General features: G+C 38.0%; 1 pseudogene; it reads right to left on the reverse strand.

The window, feature by feature from the left end:
• Positions 1-5,605: 5,605 nt before the first annotated feature.
• LOC110145117 (olfactory receptor 51B4-like) lies at positions 5,606-6,538 on the reverse strand (annotated as a pseudogene).
• Positions 6,539-13,210: the final 6,672 nt, after the last annotated feature.

Here is a 13,210-nt window from a genome sequence, read left to right on the forward strand (position 1 = left end):
CTTGTTGGCAAAGTGATCTCTCTGCTTTTTAATACACTGTCTATGTGTGTCATAGCTTTCCTTCCAAGGGGCAAGCATCTTTTAACCTCGTGGCTGCAGTCAACATCAGAAATTATTTTGGAGAAAATAAAATCTATCACTGCTTCTACTTTTCCCCTTCTATTTGCCATGAAGTGATGGGACTGGATGCCATGATTTTAGTTTTTTGAATGTTGAGTTTTAAGCCAGCTTTTTCACTCTCCTCTTTCACCCTCTTTAGTTCCTCATCATTTTCTGCCACTAGAGTGGTATCATCTGCATATCTGAAGTTGCTGATATTTCTCCCAGCAATCTTGATTCCAGCTTGTGATTCATCCAGCCTGGCATTTCACATGATGTACTCTGCATATATGTTTAACAGGCAGAGTGACAATATACAGCCTTGTCATACTCCTTTCCCAGTCCTGAACCATTCAGTTGTTCCATGTAAGATTCTAACTGTTGCTTCTTGACTCACATACAGTTTGCTCAGGTGAAGATAATGACCAGATGCATTTATCTCACATGGAGAGGAACACAGTCTCACCAAAAAAGGGTTCTTTCCTGGTGTTGACCAGAACTGCAACACCACCCACTGGGACATGTAGAACTAACAAAATGAAGTAGAGATGCTGGCAGAGAGGGCTAGGTTTGCCTGTGAGACTGAAGTAGGAGCTTCTCCGTGTTAGTCATTATGGGTGTGACTGGTAAAGGAACCACAGAGGCCTTTGCCTTAAAGTCACTCAGAAATCTGGGCCACAGTTCAAACCTCAGATGCATAAGAATGCAACAATGGATTTAGATGAAGCTCAACGGTTCCTTACATTCCATGAATGTTGATCAATTTAGGTGAACTTGAGAAAGTGGGCAAATGTGGGGGAAAACTAAGAAACTAAGAAAATTTTTTTCATTTTTGGAGGTCTAGAAGTGATGGTCACTTTATCCTAAGTGAGAACTTTAAGTGGCATTGTAATAAAAATTAGGATTGGAATAAAAGCAAACAAATAATGTAGAAACAAATACAAATGCACAATCCGACACATGATTTGCCTCAATAATTTTGGGCAGTTTCTCATACAATTAGTGCTTATTTACTGCTTATGTCACAGGCAGATACTGATTATTAGGTAGTTCTCCTGGGTGCTCACCTCCAAGCAGAGGCACAGCATTTGAATTTTCTACCTCAGAATCCTTTTATTCCTCCCAACAGAAGGAGAGGGGTATGGGGACAAATGATGTGATGACACCTCTGATTTTTCCAGGAACACACTATTACCTTCATATTCCTTTATCCAAACCAGTCACATGGTCAGTTTAGTCACAAGGGCTGATGGATCAGATAGAAAGAACATAGATTTCAGGGACTTGCACTGTCTCTGCCATACTGGTCACTAATATTTAGCATTATCTCAAACCTTTCTTTGCTCCCAGAAAGAACAATGTCACAGAAGAGAAGTTCCCAGTAATGTACAGAGATTTCTGATTGGGTTACACCATTTGCTAATATATAAAAATGTTGTAAGTTAAGTAGAGAACAATTAGAGAATCTTAAAGTTCATAGAACATTTAGAGGCTTTGTACAGTCATCTACATTTTACCTGGATATTTAAAATGCTAGTAAATAAATGTGTTGCTTTTATTCAGATATTTATAGTAGTGGGCAATCTTTGAGATAGTCTGTTCCATTTGTGTACAGGTCTGATTATTGAAACATCTTTCTTATATAGACTAAAAATGTGCCTTTTTGTAGCTTCCCACAATAGATTTCAATTATTTTATATAAAGAAACTCAGAATATGGAATATTAGTTTTGCTCAAAATGCCACTCTCCAGATATGTTACTACCCATCTTATTTTCTTTACATAAAGTTGAGTTCTAATCTCTTCTCAGTTTCTATCTACAATTAGATCTTCGTCACTCTTATTTTGCTTTCCCCCTCCAATTCTTTTGTATGTGTAGAATGTTAACCTCAATTCATATTTAATATCAGGTTACTGGGTGCATTTTCAGTGCTCAAAGACAGATTCAGGCTTAAATGTCTAATCAGTATAAATATTACCTTTAAAAATGTGTTTGTTGTATTCATCTGTTCCATCATGACAACATGATGAGGAGATATGAAAAGGGAATTTCTGATACATTTCTTTTTTTAAAGCCACTTCCTATTAGTTCACTCTTTCTTATCTACCCCTGGCAGTGTGAGCTGACCATCTGTTCTATGATCCCAGAAGCTTTTGATAAATAGGCTGCATTTCTTATATTCTCATTTCAGCATATTTCCATTCTGTATTTCATGCATTTCTCCCTAATTAGGCTAAACAGCCCTTTAAATTAGGGATTGTATTTTATTCACCTTTGTTAATCCAGTAACTACTGTAGGATCTGAGGCAGTTTAGACACTTAATGAGTTTTGGTGAATGGATAAATTTTAAATGGCCCCTCAGGTATCTATTAGATATACACTATGATACAAACTTTCCACTGAGACTCAGGGAAGGAGAGATACTTAGGCATAGAGATATTACAGAGGAATAGACATCTGTAAGCTGAAAGTAGTTGATACCTCTAGGCACACCAGGAGATTTGGGAGCAAACAGGCACACTTTCACAAACACGCTATTCATAAATATAGCTTCTTCACACAGGCGAGCATCAAGTGAGTCCTACAAATACTCTCACAAACTTTGCCTTACCAATCTTCTTCTCCTTTATGGGCTCACCCTCTCATGCATACTTAGGATATGATACCTTGAATCATGCAACCCTCACCCAAGGCTTCAGCAGATATGTAAGGTCCTTTTTAAAGAGTGATAAATAGATTGAATATTCTACTTATTCCCATCTGCCCAGAACCCCAGAGATACAAAACACTCCCTTCACTTGCACCACAAATTCTCTTTGTATATTTGTATCTTATTAAGTTTCATAATGTATGATTTCAGATAAAATATGTAACCTAAGGAAATCAACCCAGAATATTCATTGGAGAGACTAATACTGAAGCTGAAGCTCCAATACTTGACCACCTGATGCTAAGAACTGACACTGGAAAAGACCCTGATGCTGGGAAAGATTGAAGGCAGAAAGAGAAGGGGATGACAGAGCATGAAATGGCTGGATGACATCACTGGTTCAGTGAAAGTGAATCTGAGAAATTCTGGGAGATAGTGAAGGATAGGGAAACCTGGTATGCTGCAGTCCATGGGGTTGCAAAGAGTTGGACATAACTTAGCAACTGAACAACAACAACTTAAGTAACCCACCTACATCTCAGTCCCTTCATCTGCGTATTGGGGATTATAATGAAAAGTAATTCAATTTTCATGCTGCTTAATTAGATAAAAAGACATTGAGTAGCAAAAGTAAGATCTGACCACATGGTTGACTTTATCCTATTAATGTCAGTACATCCTGAAATCATGTTAGAATCTATGTTTATACCTAAGCTTTTCAAGCCACCTTAAAAATACCTGTATTTTCCACTTATAAGTTACAGTGTTGAGTCTTAATCTTAAATGCAGTACCTATGCTTATCCCTATTACAATTTTCTTTGCTAGTTTTGTTCCCTTCCCTATCTATCAACAATACTTTTGAATCCAGCTGTTCAACAGTGATAACATTTGATAATCATGCTCAGAGGCTTGGGTGGGCTATCAGAGGCATCAAGGCTACTGAAGGCTATAAGGGAAATCAGTAAGAAGTCAGATAAAAGAAGTGGTTGGGGAAGATTCTCATGGAGGAGTATACAAAAGATGGACAGAAAATAAAGAAAGGAAGAAAATTATACATGTAATATAGAGACACCAAGGTACTTGTGATTTCTATAAGGTGTGTGAGTAAGAGAGGTACCAAGATAGGAGGATCTAGCACTTAAGGTTTGGATCTGGGAAATTTCTGGCTGAGAGAAAATGACAGATGAGGTTTTTCCATGTTGAAGTTGTTGGAATACTCTTAGAAAGCTCACTGTCTGGATAGGCCATCAGTATGGAGTGTCTGAGGTGAGGCAGAGAGAACCTAGACTAGACTTGCTATATCCTGTGCTTCGTATATAAGATCTGATCAGAAAATAGGATGTGGGGAGGAGGTCCAAGTAGAAAAACCAACTTAGAAATACAAATAATGACAATCCTCAGAGAGCAATAAGCACTAACTTTTTAGATCGCATGCTCAGGACTAGCTTAGATCCATATAGTAACACAGAAACAACAGCAGATGAATGTTAATTAGCATAGCATAACATTAGCAACAGACTGTAAGCTATATTTCTTTTTTTAATTTTTACTGAAGTATAGTTGATTTGCAATGTTGTTAGTTTCAGGTGCATAACAAGGTAATCCAGATATATAAGTATATTCTTTTTTAGATTCTTTTCTATAATAGGTTATTACAAGATACTGAGTGTAGTTCCCATCTAGTAGGCCTTATTGGTTACCTATCTTATATATAGTACTGTGTATATTTTAATCCCAATTCCTAATTTACCCCTGCCCCACTTTACATGTTTATTTCCAGCTTGATGAAAGCATTTGTATTTTTGTTGACTATTTCAACCAAAGTGAACAGCATAAAGACAAAGATTTTGAAGAAAGTTGAAGGAAAAACCTATTCAATCAGCACACAACATTACTAATGTCAGGCTTTCTGTCTTCATTAGCAGCAAAATTTCATAAAGTAAAAATGCTCTGAGTTCTTCTCTGTCAGAAGGAACTGAGGAGAGATAGAAACAGGAGGTGAAACATCAGGAAGCAAATTAGAAAATTGGAAAGAAGAAAATTAGTATATTGATGTTTACTGGGAAAAAGGAAAGGTGTGCTAGGGGATCTGACTTCAAAACTAGCTGATAGGAAATTGGTTGCTTGCTATTGAATTTTTAATTGTATCAATTTCCCTTTAATAAACTAAAACATATGGATTTGCTAAGGGAAAGTGAAGTTTCAGGAGTAAGTTTCTAGAGCTGTATACTTTGCTAGTTTTCCTAACATATAAAACAACATCATTTCTAAGAAAGATTCAAAACATAGACAAGGGAAGATGATAGAGCACACAAAATGTACCTCCAATTGCACATATATTTTTCAGACCAACCAAGTTTGAACCAGGCTGTGTTGTTGTTCAGTCACCAGGCTGTGTCCAACTCTCATTATACCATGGACTGCAGCAGACCAGGCTTCCTTGTCCCTCACCATCTCCCGGAGTTTGCCCAAGTTCATGTCCATTGAATCAGTGATGCCATCCAACCATCTCATCCTCTGTCTCCCTCTTCATCTATTTATCTTGATACTTATTATTCCTTTACATACATGATCTGGAATGTCCCAACTCACTATTTCCTGTATCCCTTTCCCCAAGATCACTGACATTATATTCATTATTAGAATATTTTATGTATTTATGCTAATATATACTCTATAGTCAAACATTAAATAAGTAGTATATATAACCTGCTCAAGTCAACTTACAGCTGTATGTAATAATTTAAATCTCATCTATCTTGGAAAAGAACAAGTGAGCAAAAAACCAAGTTTCTCTTCCAATAAGGAGAAAGGCCAAAGTTTCCTAGAGATCTTGAGGTCCTGAAACAAGGCTCAAGCAAGCTTACTGCTCACAGAAAACAGACGAACAATGCTTCTCTGAATCTGCTTGGTCTTGATGCTGTATATAAGAGGATTCATGAATGGAGGAAAGAGAAAGTAGACATAGCTCATGGTAACATGGACCACATGTGGTGCATGCGCCCCAAACCTGTGGATGAAAGTCAGGCCAATCACAGTGATGTAAAAGACCAGGACACAGCTGATATGGGAGACACATGTGTTGAGAGCCTTAGCTCGCTCCTCTCCAGAGGCAATGCCCCTCACCGTCTTAAAGATTAAGATATAAGAGATGAGAATCATCAGAGCATCTAGGAAGAAAGTCAAAGCAACCAGAATAACTGGGTACACATGATTAAATGTAATATCAGCACAGGTGAGTTTCATGAGATCTTGGTGGAGGCACAAGGCATAAGAAAGAACATGGGAATGGCAGTATGGGAATCAATAGAGTGGCAGAATTGGGGGTACAATGGACACAAAGTCCCTCATTAATGCCCACAGTCCTATTTTCATCACCCAGGAAATGGTAAGAATGGAGCTGACCTCAGAGGGCTATGGATGACAATGAAACGGCCATAAGCCCTAGCAGGCAACATACCTGATTCTACAATAGCCAGTGTGTGAATGAAGTAGGATTGAGTGAAACAAGCACTCTGGGCAATTTCCCTCCGATCCAGCAACAGGACACCCAGGATTGTGAGCATTATAGTTAGCATCATCCCAAGATCTGTACCTGCCAGCCCAGAAGTAGTACATGGGCTCATGAAGACTGTGTTCATTCCAAATAAGGAAAAGCAGCATGCCAATGCCAGAAACGATGGAGAGGAATATGATAAAGAAAGGAAGAGAGATCCAGTGGTGAACTGCTTTTAAGCCCAGGAAACCAGTCAGCAAGAAGGGAGCTGCGCTGTTGTTGGACCACATCGTAGGTTTTGCAGGTGAAGTGCCTTTTTTAAGGCACTCTTATTATGCAGTATTTGTTCTTTCTCTCCATCTTCTTACAGCATATTATCAAGCCAGTTTTTCCCTTAAATGTACAAGAATTTATGTATTGTCTCAGCCTTAGTTAATTATAAATCTCTATCCACAAAGCCTTTTCCTGGAATAATAAACAAACATAATACTAACCAAGTTAATAATCTCAACAATTTACTCTTCAGCATCCAACTTTTATCCTATCAATCACACATCTATGCTTTAGCCTTTATGCCTAGTTACCCAAATGATTCTGTGGCTCTATTTCATATTCTTCACTCCTTTATTCCTCTTCATATAATCTTTCACATTTAAGTATTTTTCCAATACAAACCAATTAAGATTTTCTCTCTTGAAATCAATCAGATATTTGTGTCACTGATTAATCACTGAAGAAAATGATTAATCCATAGAATTGAGTCCATCACCAAGAAATATTTGAGAAATACCAGTAGTGATATCTCAAGAGGAATTTGAATAAGTAAATGACTTGTGAAAGTCTAGAGAAATCAGAATAAGTGGGCATGCATGCATGTGTGTTAAGTCACTTTAGTCATGTCCAACTCCTTGGAACCCTATAGCCTCCCAGACTCCTCTGTTCATGGGATTCTCCAGGCAAGAACCCTGGAGCCGGTTGTCATTCCCTTCTCCAGGGGATCTTCCCCAGCTGGGAATTGAACCCACATCGCCTCTCCTGCATTAGCAGGCTGCTTCTTTACCACTAGCGCCCCCAAGTGAGAAGAGTTGGTAAACTCGTTTTGGCAAGGTATATGGAGCCACACTCCATAGACACGGGACTCAGGACATTTTCTGTACTGCAGAAGACCTGAGGCCTGAAACGCCAAGACACAAATTTTAAAACAAGAAAAGAGATGGTAGTTGAGAGCTCTCACAGGAAACATTTTGAGAAAGACAACTCCTGGAACAAATGTCTCAGAAACCAGAAGCCTAATACTTATACTGAGTCATAGATTAAAAAAAGGCATGAATATCTGAATGACAAAAGAAATATCAGAAATTCTCAACTGAATGCATAAATTTTGCACAGCCATCTCTATGGAAAAGATAAAGCTCCCAGAGTGAAAAAGATGGCTGCTATATTGCTAATGGAGGCATCATATAGAACTTCTTGTATTTATGAATCTAGAAAGCTCATAACCAGAAAAAAATAAGAATAGGCTTCTGTAGAAAATTCTGAAATATGACATTTTATAACTATACTCTTATCAAAACAAGTTAGCTTTGTTTGCCTATAACCAAGAAATTTCACAGCAAGCTGATCACAATAACCTAGTGACCCAAACGGGTAAAGAATCTGTCTGCAATGCAGGAGACCCTGGTTTGATCCCTGAGTTGGGAAGATGGCCTAGAGAATGGAATGGAAAGCCAGACCAGTATTCTTGCCTGGAAAACTCCATGGACAGAGGAGCCTGGCGGGCTGTAGTCCATGGGGTTGCAGGGAGTCAGATATGACTGAGCAAGTAACACTTAACATAAGAGAAACATTAGTTTCTTCCAAATTCAATTGAATCTATATGCATCCAGGGTTTTTTTTTTTTTAATTTTTATTTAACACCAAAAGCACTTTGTATTGGAGTATAGCTGATTAACACAATGTTGTGGCAGTTTCAGGTGAACGGAGATGAGACTCAGCCATAAATATATATATATTCATTCTCCCCCAAGCCCTCCTCCAATCCAGGCTGGCACATAAACATTGAGCAGAGTTCCATATACTATACAATAGGTCTTTGTTGGTTATCCATTTTAAATATAGCAGCATGTACATGACCTTCCCAAAGTCCCTAAGTATCACTTCCTCCTGGTAATCTACCCAGTTCAGTTCAGTTCAGTTCAGTCGCTCAGTTGTGTCCAACTCTTTGTGACCCCATGAACTGCAGCATGCCAGGCCTCCCTGTCCATCACCAACTCCTGGAGTCCACCCAAACCCATGTCCATTGAGTCGGTGATGCCATCCAACCATCTCATCCTCTGTCATCCCCTTCTCCTCCTGCCTTCAATCTTTCCCAGCATCAGGGTCTTTTCCAATGAGTCAGCTTTCGCATCAGGTGGCCAAAGTATTGGAGTTTCAGCTTCAGCATCAGTCCTTCCAATGAACACCCAGGACTGATCTCCTTTAGGATGGACTGGTTGGATCTCCTTGCATGTCCAAGGGACTCTCAAGAGTCTTCTCCAACACCACAGTTCAAAAGCATCAATTCTTCTGCACTCAGCTTTCTTTATAGTCCAACTCTCACATCCATACATGACCATTAGAAAAACCATAGCCTTGGCTAGACGGACCTTTGTTGGCAAAGTAATGTCTCTGCTTTTTAATATGTTGTCTAGGTTGGTCATAACTTTCCTTCCAAGGAGTAAGCATCTTTTAATTTCATGGCTGCAATCACCATCTGCAGTGATTTTGGAGCCTCCAAAAATAAAGTCAGCCACTGTTTCCACTGTTTCCCCATCTATTTGCCATGAAGTGATGGGACTGGTTGTCATGATTTTAGTTTTCTGAATGTAGAGCTTTAAGCCAACTTTTTCACTCTCCCCTTTCACCTAACCTACCTTGTTAAATATTAAGTCTTATTAAAGACTCTTGTTAAATGTTGTTTAGAGTCTTGTTAAATATTGTTTTCTCTTATAAACATCACTACTGATATCTCTGAAGAGGAATTCAGAAAAAATGAAATGACAACAATCTTTGTACCACTTCCATTGCATAAAAATATAAAAATAAGAACAGATTTTTGAGGATTTTTCGTATAGTAATGTATCTAATAAAGAGCATTGGCTGGTAAATGGAGATGGACAGAGGAAATGTGAACGTTCTATGGAAATGACCACCACTTCAGGGAATACTGTCAATGACTAAAAGATCAGTCTGGACATTGAAGTGGCAGGTACTTTGTTCATGTGGATATTGATGCGATTGCCACTAAATTGATCCACTGAACTATGACCCATGTGGGGCTCCCTCATCAATGCCTATTTACCTGATGTGTAAATCACCATAAATCATCATTCCTACCTACACCAATCCCTTAACCTTTCAACATTGTATTTCTAAAATAATAAAACCCTTGAAATGAAAAGAAAGAGAATGGATAAATGCAAAAGTTTGCTGTTTGGGATATGTACAGATGACCTATTAGGACCAACTGTCACTCAGTAAGTAGACCAGAGGAAGGAAGCAGGAGAAAAATCCAAACTTGCTTAAATGACATGGACTTGTAAAATCTGAATTGAAGGTTCTGGATTTTGGAATTTGAAGTGATTCAGGTATGCAAACTGTATGGGGATTGCTTTGGGAATAACCATTAAAATGTATTATTTTTGATAGACTAAATTAAAATTGTACTCTATTCATTACCGGCAGTCTTTAGCAGCAGCCACACTGGCATTTAACTATGGCAAATGGCAGTTCCAGAAACTGTCCTCATATTCCCAATATGCCAAAGGGGGTAGCCACCCAGTTTAGGGTGTCTCTTATTTGCAATGTGTGACGATAGTAGTGACTTCAGTGGAGTATCTCATCACCATCAGGCAAGCTTGAGGCTCCATCAAAGATGCAGAGATGACTAGAATTTACTATCTCCCCTCCCTCCTCAGTGGTTCTACCGGTAAAGAACCCACCTGCCACTGCAAGACACAGAAGAGACTGTAGGTTCGATCTCTGGGCTGGGAAGATCCCCTGGAGGAGGGCATGGCAACCCACTCCAGTATTCTTGCCTGGAGAATCCCACAAACAGAGTCCATAGGGTCACAAAGAGTCCGACACGACTGAAGCGACCTGGCATGTGCACACTGCCTCCTCAGAGTCTTCATTGGTCTGATTCTCTGAAAATAGCTACCCCTGAGTCCTTAATAGTTTCTAAGAGTAACTCAGATAAATCATGTAGAGTTTATTCAGCTTGCTGTGCTGGCTAGAAATTAGAGAACTGTTCTAGAAACCTGTAGTACAGACATAAAAAGTTGAAAAATAAAGGGAAAGAAGAAAGTACATTAGAATTATCCTGAATAAATAGAAAAATCTTCTCTTTACTTCTGTGTAATCTGAAAGCACCCTATATAGGCAGCACCTCCTGACTCCATTTCTTTCACACTTAGATATTGCCTAAGAATCTGTACTCCTTTGTAAAAAAAAAAAAAAAAAGTTAAATATACATATATACATATATTTAGATAGATAATCTCAACTAATAATGAGAAGACGGGTTGGAGGCAGCAATCTCAAAGATCTCAGCTTTTAAGTGAAAGTTTAAAGTTTTGTCTTAGGTATAAATTATGATGGAAAATAGATGTAGAGGAAATTTGTGAACCCAGGGAAGCATTCATTTTAGGATAGAAGGATATATCTCAAAGAAAATGGACAAAGAAGTAGGCAGAAATATAAGAGGATAGTAAAGGTGATCTGTAATTTAAAAAGCAAATGGAAAATAAATTTTATAGAATTAGGCAGTGCTATAGTTTAATAGTGAAAAATGTCATAGAACTTCCAAGTAAGATAAAAATGGAAAATATCCATTTGGGGGGCAATAGGCTTTCAATGATCTTGACATTTTCAATAAAATGGTAGAAATAGGTTCAGAATGATTGCAAAATGGAAAATGAATACTTAATGAGAGAGTTAAAATGTATTTACATTCATTCTACAGATGAGAAAATTGAGCCTTCAGTAGGTTACACAATTTGTCCAAAATCGCACAATTAATAGATGATATATAAGAATCCAACCTCAGGTTTATCTGAGCTCTGAACTCATGATCTAAACCAACATCCATTGAGTATAAATGCTAGTTCTCCTGCCCAAGTTTGCCTTCCCATATAGTATCCTATTTCCTAAATTATTCATTTCATTTAAAAAAAAATAAGACTAAAATGCTTTCTCCTCCTTAATGCCATGCCAAGGAGTTACTCTTAAAGCATTTTTGCTGCATCTGAATCCATGTATTTCCTTCCCCAGGCCACAGCTTTTTCTTTACGGTTCCTGAACACAATCTGCGGATTGGTTTTTTCCTATATCTTTACCATGTGTTCAGAGTCCTGATCTACCTTTATTTGTTAAAGAAACAACTCCCAAGGGAGTTATCTAGCTCATTCCAACATAGGCTATTTGGGAATACCAAATGATCCTTTTTTCCCTTTCCCATCTGAAAAAGATCTGGCCTGCTGAAGTTGCCCCCCGTACCCTCCTTTTCTTCTCTGTATGGAGAGTCTCTAAGTGAAGCAGTGTCTCTACCATCAGATGAAGCAAGACTATCCAAGAGTTCTATGTGTCATAGAACAGCAAGGTAAGTCACTGATTCTTCAAAACTGTTGGCCTTGGCAAAAACTATTCAATTCCTCTTTTTTTTAACTGTTCTTAAATTATATTTTGTCACACCATAATATTTTTAGGAACAGCAATATGAAGAGACCATCAGATCTAACTTTTTACCAAATTTTTAAAGGGAAAGTGAAAGTTGCTCAGTCATGTCTGACTCTTTGCAACCCCATGGACTATACAATCCATGGAATTCTCCAGGCCAGAATACTGAAGTGGGTAGCCTTTCCCTTCTCAGGGGATCTTCCCAACCCAGGGATTGAAACCCAGGTCTCCCGCATTGCAGGCAGATTCTTTACCAGCTGAGCCACAAGAGAAGACCACCAAATCCTTAAGCCACCATCTATTAATAAAATTTCATCAGACTGCTATTTGTTGTTTCTTTGGATTGAAAACTCCCTACCTCCTGAGGTAAAGCATTCCTTTTTGACTCTATTATATATGTGATATAATTATACATTGAAATATAAATCTACTTCTCTGAACGATCTACCCCTTATCCCTAGTCCTGATCTCTGAAGTCAAATGATCAAATTTAAATAATCACATTCATATCCCACCTCTAAATCTTATAAAAATATCTGCATTAATATCTCTGAGGCATCTTTCTTGATAGCTGAGCATCCAGTAGTATTTAGCTATTCGTCACATGATGTTTCCTAGTTCTGATTCTTTTATTATTGTCCTGTTCCATAATAATCTGGATGTTATCAGATCATCCTCATTCTGCAAATACCCCCTGAACCATATGCTTAATTTCTATCTTAGCAGTCTATGATTGTGCAGGTCTGCAAATACAAATCCAAAACCCTTGTCTCAAGCTGCATTCCAGAATCCAGTCTTTCAAATTTGAAAAAAGTCATAAAGTGACTTCCCTGGTCCAGTGACTAAGACTCCCTGCTTTTATTGCAAGGGGCATGGGTTCAGTTCCTGGTCAGAGAACTAAAATCCCACATGCTGCACAGCATGGCCCAAAATTAAAGCAAAATAGTCATAAAATGTGCATTCCGTATTATGCATGACACCCCTAGCAGGTTGCAACCTATAATACCTTATAAACTATCATCTGTTTATATTAAGATAACAAATAAAGACTAATTTGTATGTTCAGATTAGATTTTGCTACAGTGTGATCTTAGACTGTGTCAGATTTTTGTCAATAAAAATATACTTCATAAATAATTTTGCAGAACATTTGATTTTAGAATTATAATTAAGGGATTGTAGATTTTTAATAACTTTGTTATCAAGTTAATTTATATTGCACTCATTATGAAACTTCTGAAAGATTT

Source organism: Odocoileus virginianus, unplaced genomic scaffold (genome assembly GCF_023699985.2).
Source record: "Odocoileus virginianus isolate 20LAN1187 ecotype Illinois unplaced genomic scaffold, Ovbor_1.2 Unplaced_Contig_102, whole genome shotgun sequence".
NCBI lineage: Eukaryota > Metazoa > Chordata > Mammalia > Artiodactyla > Cervidae > Odocoileus > Odocoileus virginianus.